Source organism: Saccoglossus kowalevskii, chromosome 4, assembly GCF_978046115.1.
Source record: "Saccoglossus kowalevskii chromosome 4, keSacKowa6.1, whole genome shotgun sequence".
Classification (NCBI taxonomy): Eukaryota; Metazoa; Hemichordata; class Enteropneusta; family Harrimaniidae; genus Saccoglossus; species Saccoglossus kowalevskii.
Genome location: NC_140644.1, coordinates 29,048,816 through 29,071,330, shown reverse-complemented (window position 1 = coordinate 29,071,330; position 22,515 = coordinate 29,048,816). Strand labels below are relative to the sequence as shown.

At 37.7% G+C, this 22,515-nt stretch overlaps 11 non-coding genes across 11 annotated transcripts; all 11 read left to right on the top strand.

Moving 5' to 3' along the window:
- Nucleotides 1-2,710: 2,710 nt before the first annotated feature.
- On the top strand, nucleotides 2,711-2,810 carry TRNAI-UAU (transfer RNA isoleucine (anticodon UAU)). The gene is made up of 2 exons: nucleotides 2,711-2,748; nucleotides 2,775-2,810. It is a non-coding gene; the product is annotated as a tRNA-Ile (tRNA).
- A 1,837-nt stretch (nucleotides 2,811-4,647) lies between these two features.
- TRNAI-UAU (transfer RNA isoleucine (anticodon UAU)) lies at nucleotides 4,648-4,747 on the top strand. The gene is made up of 2 exons: nucleotides 4,648-4,685; nucleotides 4,712-4,747. It is a non-coding gene; the product is annotated as a tRNA-Ile (tRNA).
- Nucleotides 4,748-6,061: 1,314 nt separating this feature from the next.
- TRNAI-UAU (transfer RNA isoleucine (anticodon UAU)) lies at nucleotides 6,062-6,161 on the top strand. The gene is made up of 2 exons: nucleotides 6,062-6,099; nucleotides 6,126-6,161. It is a non-coding gene; the product is annotated as a tRNA-Ile (tRNA).
- A 1,843-nt stretch (nucleotides 6,162-8,004) lies between these two features.
- TRNAI-UAU (transfer RNA isoleucine (anticodon UAU)) lies at nucleotides 8,005-8,104 on the top strand. Its single transcript has 2 exons — nucleotides 8,005-8,042; nucleotides 8,069-8,104. It is a non-coding gene; the product is annotated as a tRNA-Ile (tRNA).
- Nucleotides 8,105-9,938: 1,834 nt separating this feature from the next.
- On the top strand, nucleotides 9,939-10,038 carry TRNAI-UAU (transfer RNA isoleucine (anticodon UAU)). The gene is made up of 2 exons: nucleotides 9,939-9,976; nucleotides 10,003-10,038. It is a non-coding gene; the product is annotated as a tRNA-Ile (tRNA).
- A 1,836-nt stretch (nucleotides 10,039-11,874) lies between these two features.
- TRNAI-UAU (transfer RNA isoleucine (anticodon UAU)) lies at nucleotides 11,875-11,988 on the top strand. The gene is made up of 2 exons: nucleotides 11,875-11,912; nucleotides 11,953-11,988. It is a non-coding gene; the product is annotated as a tRNA-Ile (tRNA).
- Nucleotides 11,989-13,823: 1,835 nt separating this feature from the next.
- Nucleotides 13,824-13,923, top strand: TRNAI-UAU (transfer RNA isoleucine (anticodon UAU)). Its single transcript has 2 exons — nucleotides 13,824-13,861; nucleotides 13,888-13,923. It is a non-coding gene; the product is annotated as a tRNA-Ile (tRNA).
- A 1,835-nt stretch (nucleotides 13,924-15,758) lies between these two features.
- TRNAI-UAU (transfer RNA isoleucine (anticodon UAU)) lies at nucleotides 15,759-15,872 on the top strand. The gene is made up of 2 exons: nucleotides 15,759-15,796; nucleotides 15,837-15,872. It is a non-coding gene; the product is annotated as a tRNA-Ile (tRNA).
- A 1,836-nt stretch (nucleotides 15,873-17,708) lies between these two features.
- Nucleotides 17,709-17,808, top strand: TRNAI-UAU (transfer RNA isoleucine (anticodon UAU)). The gene is made up of 2 exons: nucleotides 17,709-17,746; nucleotides 17,773-17,808. It is a non-coding gene; the product is annotated as a tRNA-Ile (tRNA).
- Nucleotides 17,809-19,645: 1,837 nt separating this feature from the next.
- On the top strand, nucleotides 19,646-19,759 carry TRNAI-UAU (transfer RNA isoleucine (anticodon UAU)). Its single transcript has 2 exons — nucleotides 19,646-19,683; nucleotides 19,724-19,759. It is a non-coding gene; the product is annotated as a tRNA-Ile (tRNA).
- Nucleotides 19,760-21,595: 1,836 nt separating this feature from the next.
- Nucleotides 21,596-21,709, top strand: TRNAI-UAU (transfer RNA isoleucine (anticodon UAU)). The gene is made up of 2 exons: nucleotides 21,596-21,633; nucleotides 21,674-21,709. It is a non-coding gene; the product is annotated as a tRNA-Ile (tRNA).
- The last annotated feature ends 806 nt before the right edge of the window (nucleotides 21,710-22,515 follow it).

The following is a 22,515-nucleotide window of genomic DNA, read 5'->3' as shown; positions in this document are numbered from 1 at the left end:
AATTCAATCCGTCATAACCTCTCTTTGAACAATTGTTTCATCAAGAGTCTTCGTAGTATACATGACCTGACTCACGGTCATTTCTGGAGACTAGCAGAGGGTTGGAAAGAAATGTTTGCTGAAAGCGACTTCCGCCGCCGTCGTCGAGGATATAAGAAATCCAATAACCACGAGTTTATAACAACTAACAGCCACGCGAACGAGGATTATATTGCCCGATATAAACCTGAAAGCACGCCGTCGTCAGTGGAGTCATGCAAGAAAAAGATGCCAAATTACGTTTCCTCGATTACACATAGCGAGAGCACACAAGAAAGACATGTAAACGGAAAACAGTTTAGTGACTTTAGTATTGCCAAAATACTACGTTGTCAGTCGAAACGAAAAGCCGGCCACTGTGATGTATCGGACAATAAAGGATTAAACGTGTTGGACGTATTGTTAGTAATGTCAAAAAAGACACTGCGCGTGACATTCCTGGCCAATCTTTCAATGCAAGTAGTCAGATATCTTCAATTCGAGTCATTTTGTATTATCCACCAGTTTCAAGAAAGTTTTAATAATACACCGTGCTGCTAAATATCAGCTACGTGTGAGTGGATTTGTTCTGTATATGTATTACTTTTAACTTATATTCGTACAATTATATATGAACCGTCAAATTCAAAATAAAGAGAACTAATATTAAAATTCCACGATATTTCTGACGCAAGTTGTATTGAACAAAATGCGGTTATCCTATTGAAAGTGCACTCAATTAGTTGTTTCATCTTCCCCAGTGGCACAATCGGTTAGCGCGTCGTACGTATACGGCAGTACTGCTCTGCTACTGAGTAATGCGGATGTTGTGAGTTCGAGCCTCACCTGGGGAATGAGTATGTTTTGAATCCACGAATTGGAGAATAATTGAATTTAAACACTTATGATCGCAAATTCCATTCGCGATCCAATCTCCAGCATTTAGTTTCATCTAATTTAAATGACATCGATCGCCATTTATATGGTCGCAAAATACGTCGAATTTGAGTTAAAAGACCTGCTTAACCCGACTCAATTAAAATGGATAAATGGCATCACAGCTGACGTATATATCTAACTATAATTGCATGCAATCCTATGAAGTGCTGTTTTTCTTTTACTTTATTTACCCAGTGTTTACCAAGCCTGCTAAAATCGTCAAGTGGTAATGCACTATTTAGGCAGAAGAATAAATGTCATTGACTTGCTCAAGACGGTTATATAGTTTTACGATTTTGAGGGCGCTGTTTAGCAGACTGTTTGTTTGGGCTCTATCTTGTGATCGTTTACTGATTGGCAAATTGAAAATACGGATGATCTATGTTCATTTCAAGAATGATATTCAATAATTTTCACGTACATTACATTTCATTTATCCATTCTATAAAACAATAACCCAATACACTTTATATAGATTATGTAACAGGTGAGATATTTATGAAAGTGCTAAGCACATGATATTACGGATAACACAATAGGTGAATTTGTTCGATTATCGCCATTAAGTGCTGTATTTTAATTAGGGGTTAATGGCATTTGTTTTCCTGCTCTCTGATTGGGTTATTTTGAATAATATGCAGATTTCAAGGTGACTTATGGTCTACCTTGTTGATTCAAACCATTCTTAAATTCACAAAAAATACATCATTCGAGATGACGATGCACACTCCAAGAGGTAACTTAATGTATGCTGCAGATGTATACTCACGCACGCAGCATATGTATGCCAATCCACCGTATACCAGTAATTTCAACTCTCACAGTACATTGTCATGCACAGACCGACCGCCGTATAGCTTCGTAGCACTTATCGTCTTGGCTATAAGGTCATACGCGAAACAGAGGGCTACATTGAAAGATATCTACCGCTATATAGAGACAACTTTTCCGTATTATCGTGTGAAGAGCCCTGGCTGGAAGAATTCAATCCGTCATAACCTCTCTTTGAACAATTGCTACATCAAGAGTCCTCGTAGTATACATGACCTGACTCACGGTCATTTCTGGAGACTAGCAGAGGGTTGGAACGAAATGTTTGCTGAAAGCGACTTCCGCCGCCGCCGTCGAGGATATAAGAAATCCAATAACCACGAGTTTATAACAACTAACAGCCAAGCGAACGATTATTATATTGCGCGATATAAACCTGAAAGCTCGCCGTCGTCGGTGGAGTCATGCAAGAAACACACGCCAAATTACGTATCCTCGATTACACATAGCGAGAGAACACAAGAAAGACATGTAAACGGAAAACAGTTTAGTGACTTTAGTATTGCCAAAATACTACGTTGTCAGTCGAAACGAAAAGCCGGCCACTGTGATGTATCGGACAATAAAAGGATTAAACGTGTTGGACGTATTGTTAGTAATGTCACAAAAGACACTGCGCGTGACATTCCTGGTCAATCTTTCAATGCAAGTAGTCAGATATCTTCAATTCGAGTCATTTTGTGTTACCAACCAGTTTCAAGAAAGTTTTAATAATAAACAGTGCTGCTAAATATCAGCCACGTATGAGTGTATTTGTTCTGTATATGTATTACTTTTAACTTATATTCGTACAATTATATATGAAGCGTCAAATTTAAATAAAGAGAACTAATATTAAAATTCCACGAGATTTCTGACGCAAGTTGTATTGAACAAAATGCGGTTATTCTATTGAAAGAGCACTCAATTGTTTGTTTCATCTTCCCCAGTGGCACAATCGGTTAGCGCGCCGTACTTATATGGCAGTACTGCTCTGTTACTGAGTAATGCGGAGGTTGTGAGTTCGAGCCTCACCTGGGGAATGAGTATGTTTTGAATCCACGAATTGGAGAATAATTGAATTTAAACACTTATGATCGCAAATTCCATTCGCGATCCAATCTCCAGCATTTAGTTTCATCTAATTTAAATGACATCGATCGCCATTTATATGGTCGCAAAATACGTCGAATTTGAGTTAAAAGACCTGCTTAACCCGACTCAATTAAAATGGATAAATGGCATCACAGCTGACGTATATATCTAACTATAATTGCATGCAATCCTATGAAGTGCTGTATTTTTTTACTTTATTTACCCAGTGTTTACCAAGCCTGCTAAAATCGTCAAGTGGTAATGCACTATTTAGGCAGAAGAATAAATGTCATTGACTTGCTCAAGACGGTTATATAGTTTTACGATTTTGAGGGCGCTGTTTAGCAGACTGTTTGTTTGGGCTCTATCTTGTGATCGTTTACTGATTGGCAAATTGAAAATACGGATGATCTATGTTCATTTCAAGAATGATATTCAATAATTTTCACGTACATTACATTTCATTTATCCATTCTATAAAACAATAACCCAATACACTTTATATAGATTATGTAACAGGTGAGATATTTATGAAAGTGCTAAGCACATGATATTACGGATAACACAATAGGTGAATTTGTTCGATTATCGCCATTAAGTGCTGTATTTTAATTAGGGGTTAATGGCATTTGTTTTCCTGCTCTCTGATTGGGTTATTTTGAATAATATGCAGATTTCAAGGTGACTTATGGTCTACCTTGTTGATTCAAACCATTCTTAAATTCACAAAAAATACATCATTCGAGATGACGATGCACACTCCAAGAGGTAACTTAATGTATGCTGCAGATGTATACTCACGCACGCAGCATATGTATGCCAATCCACCGTATACCAGTAATTTCAACTCTCACAGTACATTGTCATGCACAGACCGACCGCCGTATAGCTTCGTAGCACTTATCGTCTTGGCTATAAGGTCATACGCGAAACAGAGGGCTACATTGAAAGATATCTACCGCTATATAGAGACAACTTTTCCGTATTATCGTGTGACGAGCCCTGGCTGGAAGAATTCAATCCGTCACAACCTCTCTTTGAACAATTGCTTCATCAAGAGTCCTCGTAGTATACATGACCTGACTCACGGTCATTTCTGGAGACTAGCAGAGGGTTGGAAAGAAATGTTTGCTGAAAGCGACTTCCGCCGCCGTTGTCGAGGATATAAGAAATCCAATAACCACGAGTTTATAACAACTAACAGCCAAGCGAACGAGGATTATATTGCGCGATATAAACCTGAAAGCACGCCGTCGTCGGTGGAGTCATGCAAGAAACAGACGCCAAATTACGTTTCCTCGATTACACATAGCGAGAGAACACAAGAAGGACATGTAAACGGAAAACAGTTTAGTGACTTTAGTATTGCCAAAATACTACGTTGTCAGTCGAAACGAAAAGCCGGCCACTGTGATCTATTGGATAATAAAAGGATTAAACGTGTTGGACGTATTGTTAGTAATGTCACACAAGACAGTGCGCGTGACATTCCTGGCCAATCTTTCAATGCAAGTAGTCAGATATCTTCAATTCGAGTCATTTTGTATTACCCACCAGTTTCAAGAAAGTTTTAATAATAAACCGTGCTGCTAAATATCAGCTACGTATGAGTGTATTTGTTCTGTATATGTTTTACTTTTAACTTATATTCGTACAATTATATATAAACCGTAAAATTTAAATAAAGAGAACTAATATTAAAATTCCACGAGATTACTGACGCAAGTTGTATTGAACAAAATGCGGTTATACTATTGAAAGTGCACTAAATTGTTTGATTCATCTTCCCCAGTGGCACAATCGGTTAGCGCGCCGTACTTATATGGCAGTACTGCTCTGTTACTTAGTAATGCGGAGGTTGTGAGTTCGAGCCTCACCTGGGGAATGAGTATGTTTTGAATCCACGAATTGGAGAATAATTGAATCGAAACATTTCCAAATCGCAAATTCCATTCGCGATCCAATCTCCAGCATTTAGTTTCATCTAATTTAAATGACATCGATCGCCATTTATATGGTCGCAAAATTGCAAATACGTCGAATTTGAGTTAAACACCTGCTTAACCCGACTCAATTAAAATGGATAAATGGCATCACAGCTGACGTATAAATCTAACGATAATTGCTTGCAATCCTGTGAAGTGCTGTTTTTTACTTATTTATTTACCCAGTGTTTACAAAGCCTGCTAAAAACGTCCAGAGGTGATGCATTATTCAGGTAGAAGAATAGATGTCATTGACTTGCTTAAGACGGTTACATAATTCTACTATTTTGAGGGCGCTGTTAAGCAGACTGTTTGTTGGAGCGCCAGCTTGTGATCGTTTACTGATTGGCAAATTGAAATTACGGATGATCTATGTTCATTTCAAGAATGATATTCAATAATTTTCACGTACATTACATTTCATTCATCCATGCTATAAAACAATAACGCAATACACTTTATATAGATTATGTAACAGGTGAGATATTTATGAAAGTGCGAAGCACATGATATTACGGATAACACAATAGGTAAATTTGTTCCATTATCGCCATTAAGTGCTGTATTTTAATTAGGGGTTAATGCCATTTGTTTTCCTGCTCTCTGATTGGGTTATTTTGAATAATATGCAGATTTCAAGGTGACTTATGGTCTACCTTGTTGATTCAAATCATTCTTAAATTCACAAAAAATACATCATTCGAGATGACTATGCACACTCCAAGAGGTAACTTAATGTATGCTGCAGATGTATACTCACGCACGCAGCATATGTATGCCAATCCACCGTATACCAGTATTTTCAACTCTCACAGTACATTGTCATGCATAGACCGACCGCCGTATAGCTTCGTGGCACTTATCGTCTTGGCTATAAGGTCATACGCGAAACAGAGGGCTACATTGAAAGATATCTACCGCTATATAGAGACAACTTTTCCGTATTATCGTGTGACGAGCCCGAGTCATTTTGTATTACCCACCAGTTTCAAGAAAGTTTTAATAATAAACCGTGCTGCTAAATATCAACTACGTATGAGTGTATTTGTTCTGTATATGTTTTACTTTTAACTTATATTCGTACAATTATATATACATAGTAAAATTTAAATAAAGAGAACTAATATTAAAATTCCACGAGATTTCTGACGCAAGTTGTATTGAACAAAATGCGGTTATACTATTGAAAGTGCACTCAATTGTTTGATTCATCTTCCCCAGTGGCACAATCGGTTAGCGCGCCGTACTTATATGGCAGTACTGCTCTGTTACTGAGTAATGCGGAGGTTGTGAGTTCGAGCCTCACCTGGGGAATGAGTATGTTTTGAATCCACGAATTGGAGAATAATTGAATCGAAAAATTTCCAAATCGCAAATTCCATTCGCGATCCAATCTCCAGCATTTAGTTTCATTTAATTTAAATGACATCGATCGCCATTTATATGGTCGCAAAATTGCAAATACGTCGAATTTGAGTTAAACACCTGCTTAACCCGACTCAATTAAAATGGATAAATGGCATCACAGCTGACGTATAAATCTAACGATAATTGCTTGCAATCCTGTGAAGTGCTGTTTTTTACTTATTTATTTACCCAGTGTTTACAAAGCCTGCTAAAAACGTCCAGAGGTGATGCATTACTCAGGTAGAAGAATAGATGTCATTGACTTGCTTAAGACGGTTACATAATTCTACTATTTTGAGGGCGCTGTTAAGCAGACTGTTTGTTGGAGCGCCATCTTGTGATCGTTTACTGATTGGCAAATTGAAATTACGGATGATCTATGTTCATTTCAAGAATGATATTCAATAATTTTCACGTACATTACATTTCATTCATCCATGCTATAAAACAATAACGCAATACACTTTATATAGATTATGTAACAGGTGAGATATTTATGAAAGTGCGAAGCACATGATATTACGGATAACACAATAGGTAAATTTGTTCGATTATCGCCATTAAGTGCTGTATTTTAATTCGGGGTTAATGCCATTTGTTTTCCTGCTCTCTGATTGGGTTATTTTGAATAATATGCAGATTTCAAGGTGACATATGGTCTATATGTTGACTCAAGCCATTCTTAAATTCACAAAAATTACATCATTCGAGATGACGATGCACAATCCAAGAGGTAACTTAAAGTTTGCTGCAGATATTTACTCACGCACACAGCATATGTATGCCAATCCACCGTATACCAGTAATTTCAACTCTCACAATACATTGTCATGCATAGACCGACCGCCGTATAGCTTCGTAGCACTTATCGTCTTGGCTATAAGGTCATACGCGGAACAGAGGGCTACATTGAAAGATATCTACCGCTATATAGAGACAACTTTTCCGTATTATCGTGAGAAGAGCCCTTGCTGGAAGAAATCAATCCGCCATAACCTCTCTTTGAACAATTGCTTCATCAAGAGTCCTCGTAGAATACAATACCTGACTCACGGTCATTTCTGGAGACTAGCAGAGGGTTGGAAAGAAATGTTTGCTGAAAGCGACTTCCGCCGCCGTCGTCGAGGATATAAGAAATCCAATAACCACGAGTTTATAACAACTAACAGCCAAGCGAACGAGGATTATATTGCGCGATATAGACCTGAAAGCACGCCGTCGTCGGTGGAGTCATGCAAGAAAAAGACGCCAAATTACGTTTCCTCGATTACACATAGCGAGAGAACACAAGAAAGACATGTAAACGGAAATGAGTTTAGTGACTTTAGTATTGCCAAAATACTACGTTGTCAGTCGAAACGAAAAGCGGGACACTGTGATGTATTGGATAATAAAAGGATTAAACGTGTTGGACGTATTGTTAGTAATGTCACAAAAGACACTGCGCGTGACATTCCTGGCCAATCTTTCAATGCAAGTAGTCAGATATCTTCAATTCGAGTCATTTTGTGTTACCAACCAGTTTCAAGAAAGTTTTAATAATAAACAGTGCTGCTAAATATCAGCCACGTATGAGTGTATTTGTTCTGTATATGTATTACTTTTAACTTATATTCGTACAATTATATATGAAGCGTCAAATTTAAATAAAGAGAACTAATATTAAAATTCCACGAGATTTCTGACGCAAGTTGTATTGAACAAAATGCGGTTATTCTATTGAAAGAGCACTCAATTGTTTGTTTCATCTTCCCCAGTGGCACAATCGGTTAGCGCGCCGTACTTATATGGCAGTACTGCTCTGTTACTGAGTAATGCGGAGGTTGTGAGTTCGAGCCTCACCTGGGGAATGAGTATGTTTTGAATCCACGAATTGGAGAATAATTGAATTTAAACACTTATGATCGCAAATTCCATTCGCGATCCAATCTCCAGCATTTAGTTTCATCTAATTTAAATGACATCGATCGCCATTTATATGGTCGCAAAATACGTCGAATTTGAGTTAAAAGACCTGCTTAACCCGACTCAATTAAAATGGATAAATGGCATCACAGCTGACGTATATATGTAACTATAATTGCATGCAATCCTATGAAGTGCTTTTTTTTTATTTATTTACCCAGTGTTTACCAAGCCTGCTAAAATCGTCAAGTGGTAATGCACTATTTAGGCAGAAGAATAAATGTCATTGACTTGCTCAAGACGGTTATATATTTCTACGATTTTGAGGGCGCTGTTTAGCAGACTGTTTGTTTGGGCGCTATCTTGTGATCGTTTACTGATTGGCAAATTGAAAATACGGATGATCTATGTTCATTTCAAGAATGATATTCAATAATTTTCACGTACTTTACATTTCATTTATCCATGCTATAAAACAATAACCCAATACACTTTATATAGATTATGTAACAGGTGAGATATTTATGAAAGTGCGAAGCACATGTTATTACGGATAACACAATAGGTAAATTTGTTCGATTATCGCCATTAAGTGCTGTATTTTAATTCGGGGTTAATGCCATTTGTTTTCCTGCTCTCTGATTGGGTTAATTTGAATAATATGCAGATTTCAAGGTGACTTATGGTCTACCTTGTTGATTCAAACCATTCTTAAATTCACAAAAAATACATCATTCGAGATGACGATGCACACTCCAAGTGGTAACTTAATGTATGCTGCAGATGTATACTCACGCACGCAGCATATGTATGCCAATCCACCGTATACCAGTATTTTCAACTCTCACAGTACATTGTCATGCATAGACCGACCGCCGTATAGCTTCGTAGCACTTATCGTCTTGGCTATAAGGTCATACGCGAAACAGAGGGCTACATTGAAAGATATCTACCGCTATATAGAGACAACTTTTCCGTATTATCGTGTGACGAGCCCTGGCTGGAAGAATTCAATCCGTCATAACCTCTCTTTGAACAATTGCTTCATCAAGAGTCCTCGTAGTATACATGACCTGACTCACGGTCATTACTGGAGACTAGCAGAGGGTTGGCAAGAAATGTTTGCTGAAAGCGACTTCCGCCGCCGTCGTCGAGGATATAAGAAATCCAATAACCACGAGTTTATAACAACTAACAGCCACGCGAACGAGGATTATATTGCGCGATATAAACCTGAAAGCACGCCGTCGTCCGTGGAGTCATGCAAGAAACAGACGCCAAATTACGTTTCCTCGATTACACATAGCGAGAGAACACAAGAAGGACATGTAAACGGAAAACAGTTTAGTGACTTTAGTATTGCCAAAATACTACGTTGTCAGTCGAAACGAAAAGCGGGCCACTGTGATGTATCGGACAATAAAAGGATTAAACGTGTTGGACGTATTGTTAGTAATGTCACAAAAGACACTGCGCGTGACATTCCTGGTCAATCTTTCAATGCAAGTAGTCAGATATCTTCAATTCGAGTCATTTTGTGTTACCCACCAGTTTCAAGAAAGTTTTAATAATAAACAGTGCTGCTAAATATCAGCCACGTATGAGTGTATTTGTTCTGTATATGTATTACTTTTAACTTATATTCGTACAATTATATATGAAGCGTCAAATTTAAATAAAGAGAACTAATATTAAAATTCCACGAGATTTCTGACGCAAGTTGTATTGAACAAAATGCGGTTATTCTATTGAAAGAGCACTCAATTGTTTGTTTCATCTTCCCCAGTGGCACAATCGGTTAGCGCGCCGTACTTATATGACAGTACTGCTCTGTTACTGAGTAATGCGGAGGTTGTGAGTTCGAGCCTCACCTGGGGAATGAGTATGTTTTGAATCCACGAATTGGAGAATAATTGAATTTAAACACTTATGATCGCAAATTCCATTCGCGATCCAATCTCCAGCATTTAGTTTCATCTAATTTAAATGACATCGATCGCCATTTATATGGTCGCAAAATACGTCGAATTTGAGTTAAAAGACCTGCTTAACCCGACTCAATTAAAATGGATAAATGGCATCACAGCTGACGTATATATCTAACTATAATTGCATGCAATCCTATGAAGTGCTGTTTTTATTTACTTTAATTACCCAGTGTTTACCAAGCCTGCTAAAATCGTCAAGTGGTAATGCACTATTTAGGCAGAAGAATAAATGTCATTGACTTGCTCAAGACGGTTATATAGTTTTACGATTTTGAGGGCGCTGTTTAGCAGACTGTTTGTTTGGGCGCTATCTTGTGATCGTTTACTGATTGGCAAATTGAAAATACGGATGATCTATGTTCATTTCAAGAATGATATTCAATAATTTTCACGTACATTACATTTCATTTATCAATTCTATAAAACAATAACCCAATACACTTTATATAGATTATGTAACAGGTGAGATATTTATAAAAGTGCTAAGCACATGATATTACGGATAACACAATAGGTGAATTTGTTGGATTATCGCCATTAAGTGCTGTATTTTAATTAGGGGTTAATGGCATTTGTTTTCCTGCTCTCTGATTGGGTTATTTTGAATAATATGCAGATTTCAAGGTGACTTATGGTCTACCTTGTTGATTCAAACCATTCTTAAATTCACAAAAAATACATCATTCGAGATGACGATGCACACTCCAAGAGGTAACTTAATGTATGCTGCAGATGTATACTCACGCACGCAGCATATGTATGCCAATCCACCGTATACCAGTATGTTCAACTCTCACAGTACATTGTCATACATAGACCGACCGCCGTATAGCTTCGTAGCACTTATCGTCTTGGCTATAAGGTCATACGCGAAACAGAGGGCTACATTGAAAGATATCTACCGCTATATAGAGACAACTTTTCCGTATTATCGTGTGACGAGCCCTGGCTGGAAGAATTCAATCAGTCATAACCTCTCTTTGAACAATTGCTTCATCAAGAGTCCTCGTAGTATACATGACCTGACTCACGGTCATTTCTGGAGACTAGCAGAGGGTTGGAAAGAAATGTTTGCTGAAAGCGACTTCCGCCGCCGTTGTCGAGGATATAAGAAATCCAATAACCACGAGTTTATAACAACTAACAGCCAAGCGAACGAGGATTATATTGCGCGATATAAACCTGAAAGCACGCCGTCGTCGGTGGAGCCATGCAAGAAACAGACGCCAAATTACGTTTCCTCGATTACACTTAGCGAGAGAACACAAGAAAGACATGTAAACGGAAAACGGTTTAGTGACTTTAGTATTGCCAAAATACTACGTTGTCAGTCGCAACGAAAAGCCGGCCACTGTGATGTATCGGACAATAAAGGATTAAACGTGTTGGACGTATTGTTAGTAATGTCAAAAAAGACACTGCGCGTGACATTCCTGGCCAATCTTTCAATGCAAGTAGTCAGATATCTTCAATTCGAGTCATTTTGTATTATCCACCAGTTTCAAGAAAGTTTTAATAATACACCGTGCTGCTAAATATCAGCTACGTGTGAGTGGATTTGTTCTGTATATGTATTACTTTTAACTTATATTCGTACAATTATATATGAACCGTCAAATTTAAATAAAGAGAACTAATATTAAAATTCCACGATATTTCTGACGCAAGTTGTATTGAACAAAATGCGGTTATCCTATTGAAAGTGCACTCAATTAGTTGTTTCATCTTCCCCAGTGGCACAATCGGTTAGCGCGCCATACTTATATGGCAGTACTTATATGGCAGTACTGCTCTGTTACTGAGTAATGCGGAGGTTGTGAGTTCGAGCCTCATCTGGGGAATGAGTATGTTTTGAATCCATGAATTGGAGAATAATTGAATCGAAACATTTCCAAATCGCAAATTCCATTCGCGATCCAATCTCCAGCATTTAGTTTCATCTAATTTAAATGACATCGATCGCCATTATGGTCGCAAAATACGTCGAATTTGAGTTAAAAGACCTGCTTAACCCGACTCAATTAAAATGGATAAATTGCATCACAGCTGACGTATATATCTAACTATAATTGCATGCAATCCTATGAAGTGCTGTTTTTTTTTTACTTTATTTACCCAGTGTTTACCAAGCCTGCTAAAATCGTCAAGTGGTAATGCACTATTTAGGCAGAATAATAAATGTCATTGACTTGCTCAAGACGGTTATATAGTTTTACGATTTTGAGGGCGCTGTTTAGCAGACTGTTTGTTTGGGCGCTATCTTGTGATAGTTTACTGATTGGCAAATTGAAAAAAGGATGATCTATGTTCATTTCAAGAATGATATTCAATAATTTTCACGTACATTACATTTCATTTATCCATTCTATAAAACAATAACCCAATACACTTTATATAGATTATGTAACAGGTGAGATATTTATGAAAGTGCGAAGCACATGATATTACGGATAACACAATAGTTGAATTTGTTCGATTATCGCCATTAAGTGCCGTATTTTAATTAGGGGTTAATGGCATTTGTTTTCCTGCTCTCTGATTGGGTTATTTTGAATAATATGCAGATTTCAAGGTGACTTATGGTCTACCTTGTTGATTCAAACCATTCTTAAATTCACAAGAAATACATCATTCGAGATGACGATGCACACTCCAAGAGGTAACTTAATGTATGCTGCAGATATTTACTCACGCACGCAGCATATGTATGCCAATCCACCGTATACCAGTATTTTCAACTCTCACAGTACATTGTCATGCATAGACCGACCGCCGTATAGCTTCGTAGCACTTATCGTCTTGGCTATAAGGTCATACGCGAAACAGAGGGCTACATTGAAAGATATCTACCGCTATATAGAGACAACTTTTCCGTATTATCGTGTGACGAGCCCTGGCTGGAAGAATTCAATCCGTCATAACCTCTCTTTGAACAATTGCTTCATCAAGAGTCCTCGTAGTATACATGACCTGACTCACGGTCATTTCTGGAGACTAGCAGAGGGTTGGAAAGAAATGTTTGCTGAAAGCGACTTCCGCCGCCGTCGTCGAGGATATAAGAAATCCAATAACCACGAGTTTATAACAAGTAACAGCCACGCGAACGAGGATTATATTGCGCGATATAAACCTGAAAGCACGCCGTCGTCGGTGGAGTCATGCAAGAAACAGACGCCAAATTACGTTTCCTCGATTACACATAGCGAGAGAACACAAGAAGGACATGTAAACGGAAAACAGTTTAGTGACTTTAGTATTGCCAAAATACTACGTTGTCAGTCGAAACGAAAAGCGGGCCACTGTGATGTATCGGACAATAAAAGGATTAAACGTGTTGGACGTATTGTTAGTAATGTCACAAAAGACACTGCGCGTGACATTCCTGGTCAATCTTTCAATGCAAGTAGTCAGATATCTTCAATTCGAGTCATTTTGTGTTACCCACCAGTTTCAAGAAAGTTTTAATAATAAACAGTGCTGCTAAATATCAGCCACGTATGAGTGTATTTGTTCTGTATATGTATTACTTTTAACTTATATTCGTACAATTATTTATGAAGCGTCAAATTTAAATAAAGAGAACTAATATTAAAATTCCACGAGATTTCTGACGCAAGTTGTATTGAACAAAATGCGGTTATTCTATTGAAAGAGCACTCAGTTGTTTGTTTCATCTTCCCCAGTGGCACAATCGGTTAGCGCGCCGTACTTATATGGCAGTACTGCTCTGTTACTGAGTAATGCGGAGGTTGTGAGTTCGAGCCTCACCTGGGGAATGAGTATGTTTTGAATCCACGAATTGGAGAATAATTGAATTTAAACACTTATGATCGCAAATTCCATTCGCGATCCAATCTCCAGCATTTAGTTTCATCTAATTTAAATGACATCGATCGCCATTTATATGGTCGCAAAATACGTCGAATTTGAGTTAAAAGACCTGCTTAACCCGACTCAATTAAAATGGATAAATGGCATCACAGCTGACGTATATATCTAACTATAATTGCATGCAATCCTATGAAGTGCTGTTTTTTTTTACTTTAATTACCCAGTGTTTACCAAGCCTGCTAAAATCGTCAAGTGGTAATGCACTATTTAGGCAGAAGAATAAATGTCATTGACTTGCTCAAGACGGTTATATAGTTTTACGATTTTGAGGGCGCTGTTTAGCAGACTGTTTGTTTGGGCGCTATCTTGTGATCGTTTACTGATTGGCAAATTGAAAATACGGATGATCTATGTTCATTTCAAGAATGATATTCAATAATTTTCACGTACATTACATTTCATTTATCCATTCTATAAAACAATAACCCAATACACTTTATATAGATTATGTTACATGTGAGATATTTATAAAAGTGCTAAGCACATGATATTACGGATAACACAATAGGTGAATTTGTTCGATTATCGCCATTAAGTGCTGTATTTTAATTAGGGGTTAATGGCATTTGTTTTCCTGCTCTCTGATTGGGTTATTTTGAATAATATGCAGATTTCAAGGTGACTTATGGTCTACCTTGTTGATTCAAACCATTCTTACATTCACAAAAAATACATCATTCGAGATGACGATGCACACTCCAAGAGGTAACTTAATGTATGCTGCAGATGTATACTCACGCACGCAGCATATGTATGCCAATCCACCGTATACCAGTATTTTCAACTCTCACAGTACATTGTCATACATAGACCGACCGCCGTATAGCTTCGTAGCACTTATCGTCTTGGCTATAAGGTCATACGCGAAACAGAGGGCTACATTGAAAGATATCTACCGCTATATAGAGACAACTTTTCCGTATTATCGTGTGACGAGCCCTGGCTGGAAGAATTCAATCCGTCATAACCTCTCTTTGAACAATTGCTTCATCAAGAGTCTCGTAGTATACATGACCTGACTCACGGTCATTTCTGGAGACTAGCAGAGGGTTGGAAAGAAATGTTTGCTGAAAGCGACTTCCGCCGCCGTTGTCGAGGATATAAGAAATCCAATAACCACGAGTTTATAACAACTAACAGCCAAGCGAACGAGGATTATATTGCGCGATATAAACCTGAAAGCACGCCGTCGTCGGTGGAGCCATGCAAGAAACAGACGCCAAATTACGTTTCCTCGATTACACATAGCGAGAGAACACAAGAAAGACATGTAAACGGAAAACAGTTTAGTGACTTTAGTATTGCCAAAATACTACGTTGTCAGTCGAAACGAAAAGCCGGCCACTGTGATGTATCGGACAATAAAGGATTAAACGTGTTGGACGTATTGTTAGTAATGTCAAAAAAGACACTGCGCGTGACATTCCTGGCCAATCTTTCAATGCAAGTAGTCAGATATCTTCAATTCGAGTCATTTTGTATTATCCACCAGTTTCAAGAAAGTTTTAATAATACACCGTGCTGCTAAATATCAGCTACGTGTGAGTGGATTTGTTCTGTATATGTATTACTTTTAACTTATATTCGTACAATTATATATGAACCGTCAAATTTAAATAAAGAGAACTAATATTAAAATTCCACGATATTTCTGACGCAAGTTGTATTGAACAAAATGCGGTTATCCTATTGAAAGTGCACTCAATTAGTTGTTTCATCTTCCCCAGTGGCACAATCGGTTAGCGCGCCGTACTTATATGGCAGTACTTATATGGCAGTACTGCTCTGTTACTGAGTAATGCGGAGGTTGTGAGTTCGAGCCTCATCTGGGGAATGAGTATGTTTTGAATCCATGAATTGGAGAATAATTGAATCGAAACATTTCCAAATCGCAAATTCCATTCGCGATCCAATCTCCAGCATTTAGTTTCATCTAATTTAAATGACATCGATCGCCATTTATATGGTCGCAAAATACGTCGAATTTGAGTTAAAAGACCTGCTTAACCCGACTCAATTAAAATGGATAAATTGCATCACAGCTGACGTATATATCTAACTATAATTGCATGCAATCCTATGAAGTGCTGTTTTTTTTTTACTTTATTTACCCAGTGTTTACCAAGCCTGCTAAAATCGTCAAGTGGTAATGCACTATTTAGGCAGAAGAATAAATGTCATTGACTTGCTCAAGACGGTTATATAGTTTTACGATTTTGAGGGCGCTGTTTAGCAGACTGTTTGTTTGGGCGCTATCTTGTGATCGTTTACTGATTGGCAAATTGAAAATACGGATGACCTATGTTCATTTCAAGAATGATATTCAATAATTTTCACGTACATTACATTTCATTTATCCATTCTATAAAACAATAACCCAATACACTTTATATAGATTATGTAACAGGTGAGATATTTATGAAAGTGCGAAGCACATGATATTACGGATAACACAATAGGTGAATTTGTTCGATTATCGCCATTAAGTGCCGTATTTTAATTAGGGGTTAATGGCATTTGTTTCCCTGCTCTATGATTGGGTTATTTTGAATAATATGCAGATTTCAAGGTGACTTATGGTCTACCTTGTTGATTCAAACCATTCTTAAATTCACAAGAAATACATCATTCGAGATGACGATGCACACTCCAAGAGGTAACTTAATGTATGCTGCAGATATTTACTCACGCACGCAGCATATGTATGCCAATCCACCGTATACCAGTATTTTCAACTCTCACAGTACATTGTCATGCATAGACCGACCGCCGTATAGCTTCGTAGCACTTATCGTCTTGGCTATAAGGTCATACGCGAAACAGAGGGCTACATTGAAAGATATCTACCGCTATATAGAGACAACTTTTCCGTATTATCGTGTGACGAGCCCTGGCTGGAAGAATTCAATCCGTCATAACCTCTCTTTGAACAATTGCTTCATCAAGAGTCCTCGTAGTATACATGACCTGACTCACGGTCATTTCTGGAGACTAGCAGAGGGTTGGAAAGAAATGTTTGCTGAAAGCGACTTTCGCCGCCGTCGTCGAGGATATAAGAAATCCAATAACCACGAGTTTATAACAACTAACAGCCACGCGAACGAGGATTATATTGCGCGATATAAACCTGAAAGCACGCCGTCGTCGGTGGAGTCATGCAAGAAACAGACGCCAAATTACGTTTCCTCGATTACACATAGCGAGAGAACACAAGAAGGACATGTAAACGGAAAACAGTTTAGTGACTTTAGTATTGCCAAAATACTACGTTGTCAGTCGAAACGAAAAGCCGGCCACTGTGATGTATCGGACAATAAAGGATTAAACGTGTTGGACGTATTGTTAGTAATGTCACAAAAGACACTGCGCGTGACATTCCTGGCCAATCTTTCAATGCAAGTAGTCAGATATCTTCAATTCGAGTCATTTTGTATTATCCACAGTTTCAGAAAGTTTTAATAATAAACAGTGCTGCTAAATATCAGCCACGTATGAGTGTATTTGTTCTGTATATGTATTACTTTTAACTTATATTCGTACAATTATATATGAAGCGTCAAATTTGAATAAAGAGAACTAATATTAAAATTCCACGAGATTTCTGACGCAAGTTGTATTGAACAAAATGCGGTTATTCTATTGAAAGAGCACTCAATTGTTTGTTTCATCTTCCCCAGTGGCACAATCGGTTAGCGCGCCGTACTTATATGGCAGTACTGCTCTGTTACTGAGTAATGCGGAGGTTGTGAGTTCGAGCCTCACCTGGGGAATGAGTATGTTTTGAATCCACGAATTGGAGAATAATTGAATTTAAACACTTATGATCGCAAATTCCATTCGCGATCCAATCTCCAGCATTTAGTTTCATCTAATTTAAATGACATCGATAGCCATTTATATGGTCGCAAAATACGTCGAATTTGAGTTAAAAGACCTGCTTAACCCGACTCAATTAAAATGGATAAATGGCATCACAGCTGACGTATATATCTAACTATAATTGCATGCAATCCTATGAAGTGCTGTTTTTTTTTTACTTTAATTACCCAGTGTTTACCAAGTCTGCTAAAATCGTCAAGTGGTAATGCACTATTTAGGCAGAAGAATAAATGTCATTGACTTGCTCAAGACGGTTATATAGTTTTACGATTTTGAGGGCGCTGTTTAGCAGACGGTTTGTTTGGGCGCTATCTTGTGATCGTTTACTGATTGGCAAATTGAAAATACGGATGATCTATGTTCATTTCAAGAATGATATTCAATAATTTTCACGTACATTACATTTCATTTATCCATTCTATAAAACAATAACCCAATACACTTTATATAGATTATGTAACAGGTGAGATATTTATGAAAGTGCTAAGCACATGATATTATGGATAACACAATAGGTGAATTTGTTCGATTATCGCTATTAAGTGCTGTATTTTAATTAGGGGTTAATGGCATTTGTTTTCCTGCTCTCTGATTGGGTTATTTTGAATAATATGCAGATTTCAAGGTGACTTATGGTCTACCTTGTTGATTCAAACCATTCTTAAATTCACAAAAAATACATCATTCGAGATGACGATGCACACTCCAAGAGGTAACTTAATGTATGCTGCAGATGTATACTCACGCACGCAGCATATGTATGCCAATCCACCGTATACCAGTATTTTCAACTCTCACAGTACATTGTCATACATAGACCGACCGCCGTATAGCTTCGTAGCACTTATCGTCTTGGCTATAAGGTCATACGCGAAACAGAGGGCTACATTGAAAGATATCTACCGCTATATAGAGACAACTTTTCCGTATTATCGTGTGACGAGCCCTGGCTGGAAGAATTCAATCCGTCATAACCTCTCTTTGAACAATTGCTTCATCAAGAGTCCTCGTAGTATACATGACCTGACTCACGGTCATTTCTGGAGACAAGCAGAGGGTTGGAAAGAAATGTTTGCTGAAAGCGACTTCCGCCGCCGTCGTCGAGGATATAAGAAATCCAATAACCACGAGTTTATAACAACTAACAGCCAAGCGAACGAGGATTATATTACCCGATATAAATCTGAAAGCACGCCGTCGTCGGTGGAGCCATGCAAGAAACAGACGCCAAATTACGTTTCCTCGATTACACATAGCGAGAGAACACAAGAAAGACATGTAAACGGAAAACAGTTTAGTGACTTTAGTATTGCCAAAATACTACGTTGTCAGTCGCAACGAAAAGCCGGCCACTGTGATGTATCGGACAATAAAGGATTAAACGTGTTGGACGTATTGTTAGTAATGTCAAAAAAGACACTGCGCGTGACATTCCTGGCCAATCTTTCAATGCAAGTAGTCAGATATCTTCAATTCGAGTCATTTTGTATTATCCACCAGTTTCAAGAAAGTTTTAATAATACACCGTGCTGCTAAATATCAGCTACGTGTGAGTGGATTTGTTCTGTATATGTATTACTTTTAACTTATATTCGTACAATTATATATGAACCGTCAAATTTAAATAAAGAGAACTAATATTAAAATTCCACGATATTTCTGACGCAAGTTGTATTGAACAAAATGCGGTTATCCTATTGAAAGTGCACTCAATTAGTTGTTTCATCTTCCCCAGTGGCACAATCGGTTAGCGCGCCGTACTTATATGGCAGTACTTATATGGCAGTACTGCTCTGTTACTGAGTAATGCGGAGGTTGTGAGTTCGAGCCTCATCTGGGGAATGAGTATGTTTTGAATCCATGAATTGGAGAATAATTGAATCGAAACATTTCCAAATCGCAAATTCCATTCGCGATCCAATCTCCAGCATTTAGTTTCATCTAATTTAAATGACATCGATCGCCATTTATATGGTCGCAAAATACGTCGAATTTGAGTTAAAAGACCTGCTTAACCCGACTCAATTAAAATGGATAAATGGCATCACAGCTGACGTATATATCTAACTATAATTGCATGCAATCCTATGAAGTGCTGTTTTTTTTTTACTTTATTTACCCAGTGTTTACCAAGCCTGCTAAAATCGTCAAGTGGTAATGCACTATTTAGGCAGAAGAATAAATGTCATTGACTTGCTCAAGACGGTTATATAGTTTTACGATTTTGAGGGCGCTGTTTAGCAGACTGTTTGTTTGGGCGCTATCTTGTGATAGTTTACTGATTGGCAAATTGAAAAAAGGATGATCTATGTTCATTTCAAGAATGATATTCAATAATTTTCACGTACATTACATTTCATTTATCCATTCTATAAAACAATAACCCAATACACTTTATATAGATTATGTAACAGGTGAGATATTTATAAAAGTGCTAAGCACATGATATTACGGATAACACAATAGTTGAATTTGTTCGATTATCGCCATTAAGTGCCGTATTTTAATTAGGGGTTAATGGAATTTGTTTTCCTGCTCTCTGATTGGGTTATTTTGAATAATATGCAGATTTCAAGGTGACTTATGGTCTACCTTGTTGATTCAAACCATTCTTAAATTCACAAGAAATACATCATTCGAGATGACGATGCACACTCCAAGAGGTAACTTAATGTATGCTGCAGATGTATACTCACGCACGCAGCATATGTATGCCAATCCACCGTATACCAGTATGTTCAACTCTCACAGTACATTGTCATACATAGACCGACCGCCGTATAGCTTCGTAGCACTTATCGTCTTGGCTATAAGGTCATACGCGAAACAGAGGGCTACATTGAAAGATATCTACCGCTATATAGAGACAACTTTTCCGTATTATCGTGTGACGAGCCCTGGCTGGAAGAATTCAATCAGTCATAACCTCTCTTTGAACAATTGCTTCATCAAGAGTCCTCGTAGTATACATGACCTGACTCACGGTCATTTCTGGAGACTAGCAGAGGGTTGGAAAGAAATGTTTGCTGAAAGCGACTTCCGCCGCCGTTGTCGAGGATATAAGAAATCCAATAACCACGAGTTTATAACAACTAACAGCCAAGCGAACGAGGATTATATTGCGCGATATAAACCTGAAAGCACGCCGTCGTCGGTGGAGCCATGCAAGAAACAGACGCCAAATTACGTTTCCTCGATTACACTTAGCGAGAGAACACAAGAAAGACATGTAAACGGAAAACGGTTTAGTGACTTTAGTATTGCCAAAATACTACGTTGTCAGTCGCAACGAAAAGCCGGCCACTGTGATCTATCGGACAATAAAGGATTAAACGTGTTGGACGTATTGTTAGTAATGTCAAAAAAGACACTGCGCGTGACATTCCTGTCAATCTTTCAATGCAAGTAGTCAGGTATCTTCAATTCGAGTCATTTTGTATTATCCACCAGTTTCAAGAAAGTTTTAATAATACACCGTGCTGCTAAATATCAGCTACGTGTGAGTGGATTTGTTCTGTATATGTATTACTTTTAACTTATATTCGTACAATTATATATGAACCGTCAAATGTTAATAAAGAGAACTAATATTAAAATTCCACGATATTTCTGACGCAAGTTGTATTGAACAAAATGCGGTTATCCTATTGAAAGTGCACTCAATTAGTTGTTTCATCTTCCCCAGTGGCACAATCGGTTAGCGCGCCATACTTATATGGCAGTACTTATATGGCAGTACTGCTCTGTTACTGAGTAATGCGGAGGTTGTGAGTTCGAGCCTCATCTGGGGAATGAGTATGTTTTGAATCCATGAATTGGAGAATAATTGAATCGAAACATTTTCAAATCGCAAATTCCATTCGCGATCCAATCTCCAGCATTTAGTTTCATCTAATTTAAATGACATCGATCGCCATTATGGTCGCAAAATACGTCGAATTTGAGTTAAAAGACCTGCTTAACCCGACTCAATTAAAATGGATAAATTGCATCACAGCTGACGTATATATCTAACTATAATTGCATGCAATCCTATGAAGTGCTGTTTTTTTTTTACTTTATTTACCCAGTGTTTACCAAGCCTGCTAAAATCGTCAAGTGGTAATGCACTATTTAGGCAGAAGAATAAATGTCATTGACTTGCTCAAGACGGTTATATAGTTTTACGATTTTGAGGGCGCTGTTTAGCAGACTGTTTGTTTGGGCGCTATCTTGTGATAGTTTACTGATTGGCAAATTGAAAAAAGGATGATCTATGTTCATTTCAAGAATGATATTCAATAATTTTCACGTACATTACATTTCATTTATCCATTCTATAAAACAATAACCCAATACACTTTATATAGATTATGTAACAGGTGAGATATTTATGAAAGTGCGAAGCACATGATATTACGGATAACACAATAGTTGAATTTGTTCGATTATCGCCATTAAGTGCCGTATTTTAATTAGGGGTTAATGGCATTTGTTTTCCTGCTCTCTGATTGGGTTATTTTGAATAATATGCAGATTTCAAGGTGACTTATGGTCTACCTTGTTGATTCAAACCATTCTTAAATTCACAAGAAATACATCATTCGAGATGACGATGC